Below are 3,127 nucleotides of genomic sequence, written 5' to 3' on the forward strand. Positions count from 1 at the left end.
CTCACTACACACAGACCAAGATTGACCCCTAGCAAGGCATCATGGCCACCCGATAGATTCAGAATTAGTGAAATAGCTACCTATTAATGATATGATTACCGTGCAATCAAATCCTTTTATCATCTGTTATCTCATCAAGATTGAGGTACATAAATAGTGTCAACCTCAGTTATTCTCGATGTATTTGTATTTAGTTACTAGACCAATGACCGAAATAATGAATTGGATTGGGCAACAACTCAATCCCATGTGGCCACAAATTTAGTGTTATTGTCATTTACTAAATTGCATAGTGAGATAACTTGTCCCGTACCCGAGAGTGATGAATTCTCTATCGATCCACCATAGTCTTAATACACTCCTCGATACATCCAATCATTGCCGTATTGATAGCTATAAATAGAACTACGTTAGGCTAGTGTCAAACTACACCAATCGGTGCATAAGGTGCTCTAGTGATCTCAAGTTTAAGGATCACATGCACCACCATTCGTTAGAGGATTTGTTCCATAGACACTAGGGTTACAATCTATATGGAATCCTCTAATGTGTCAGTCTAGTGAACTTGCCTACGGCAAGCACCCTTGTGTTGCACCAAGTTGTCAGCAAACAACTTTGATAAGTGAGATCAGTCACTGCCTTTCGGTAGGGTCATTCAACACTATGATAGCCTTACCGTATTTCCTGTGACCTTGATCAAAATAATACTGAGGCTGCAGACATTTCTAGAATGGCCACTATATGTGATTTTAGGGTTCTCACCATCAAGATTTGAAACACTTGATATTCTAATCATGGTTCTACCATTCTAAAAACATATATCAAAATGATTTACACGATATAGAATAAAATGCCTTTTATTGATCAATGAACATTATTACAAAGAGTCAATTCTACAATAATTTATTGGCTCTAAGGCACCTATTCTAACAGACTGTTGCTACCCTTTTGCTTCTATGTCTGTGTGTGACCCCTTTGACTCCAATTGGGTTCTTGATTCTGGAGCCACACATCACATGACACCTAATGCTACTACCATGTCCTCTCCTCAGCCTCATAATGGTACGTCTTCCGTTCTAGTTGGGAATAGTCAGTCCTTATCTATTACTCATAAGGGTGATGTATGTTTGTCCAAGTCTCATAATTCTAGAATTATTTTGTTTGATGTTTTGTGTGTTCCATCTCTTCGTAAGAATTTATTGTCTATTTATAAACTTACATCAGATACTGATTCAATTTGCATTCTTGATTCATCTGGCTTTGTTATTAAGGCAAAATGGACAGGTCAGACTCTTTTCTCTGGTCACAACAGTAATGGATTATAATAATTATTGTCCCCCGTTGTCATCACCCTTTCATCTGTTTGTGTCTCGTCTGATGTTTGGCATTGTAATCTTGGACGCCCTTCCCCTTGCTATGCTTAAGACTGTGCTTGCCTCTACGTCCAGTCAAATTTAGGATCTCTATGCCAAATGTCTAGTATGTCCTCTTGGTAAAGGCTATTGTCTTCCCTTTACCCAACGGACATACACAGCTCAATCTCCTCTCAAGCTTCTTCATCTTGATGTGTGAGGTCTTGCTCTTATCATGTCATTCTCTTCTTTTAAATACTACTTGTCTATTGTTGGCAATTTCAGTCAGTTTACTTGGTTTTTTCCTATGTCTAAAAAATCTGATGTTATCGAGATTTTTCGTAAATTTCAATTAATGGTTGAGAACCTACTCTCATGTTCTATTAAAATTGTGCGTTTTGATGGTGGTGGTGAGTTTGATAACAAACTGTTTCATTTACTTCTTAAGTCCTATGGTATTACCCATCCATTGTCATGTCCTTACTCTCCTACTCAAAATGGTATCATTGAGCAGAAACATCATGACATAGTGGAAAAAGGAAGCTGCCTTTTATCACAAGTTGCCTACACCAGTGCTTAAGCATCACTGTCCTTTTGAAGTTCTCTTTCAGCAATCTCCTGACTATAGCTTCCTACGGACTTTTGGCTGCACTTGTTATCCACCGCTTACCCCGACTGCTACTCACAAACTAGCCCCATGCTCTACTCTTTGCATTTTTTTGGGGTATGACTTGTCATATCGTGGGTACCAGTGTCTCTATATTCCTACTGGTCGTGTATATATTTCTCGATATGTGGTGTTTCATGAGACAACATTTCCTAGTTATGTCACTGCTGCCATTTCAATGCCACTTCATTCAGATTTTTTACCTTTGTCTGTTCCATCCACAATGCTCCAGCATTTTGATCTCTTGATTATGGGCTTGCCTCTCCATCTGCACCAGCTAGGCCACCATCCTCTACCACTGCAGATCAATCTTTTGATTCGGTTCCATCCGACTCCATTGGTCTTCCTCGATCCCCATCAGCTAGTACTCATTCTTCTTCCATCGGAGATTCCCAATCTTCTCTCTTGACGCCTATAGATTCTATGCCTCCCTGTTCTGCAACACCACCAGCACAATCCGTCAGAGGTATCATAGTCTCTATGATATTATGGTCTCCTCACCTCATGTGCTTCTGCATGCTCTTATTGTAGAGACACTGGATCCTATGTTGCATGAGCCAACATTCTTCAAGCAAGCATAATATGTCTCTCATTGGCACCAAGTAATGTGTGAAGAGTATAATGCCCTTTTGTAGAATAATACTTGGGTCTTGTTCCACCTAGTCCTCATCAGAATCTTATTGGTTGTCGTTGGGTGTACAAAGTTAAACGTTGAGTTGATGGGTATGTTGAATGATACAAGACTCGTCTAGTTGCGAAGGGTTTTCACCAGTAGCCTAGTGTGGATTTTGGTGATACTTTCAATCTCGTTGTTAAGTCCATCACTATACGCACTATTCTTGCTCTTGCCACAATGGATGGTTGGTCGCTTCTTCAACTTGATGTCAAGAACACATTTCTCCAGGGTTATTTGACTAAAGAAGTATTAATGGAGCAACCTCCCAGTTTCATTGATTCACAGCAACTGTCTCATGTATGTCGACTCATTAAAGCTATCTATGGTCTTAAGCAGGCTCCTCGTGCATGGTACCATCATCTATACTCCTTTTTTCATTGATACCGAATTTACTAATAGATGCTCTAACTTCTCTCTTTTCATCCGCCACAC

This window comes from Pistacia vera, unplaced genomic scaffold (assembly GCF_008641045.1).
Source record: "Pistacia vera cultivar Batoury unplaced genomic scaffold, PisVer_v2 Contig178, whole genome shotgun sequence".
In the NCBI taxonomy this organism is placed as follows: domain Eukaryota; kingdom Viridiplantae; phylum Streptophyta; class Magnoliopsida; order Sapindales; family Anacardiaceae; genus Pistacia; species Pistacia vera.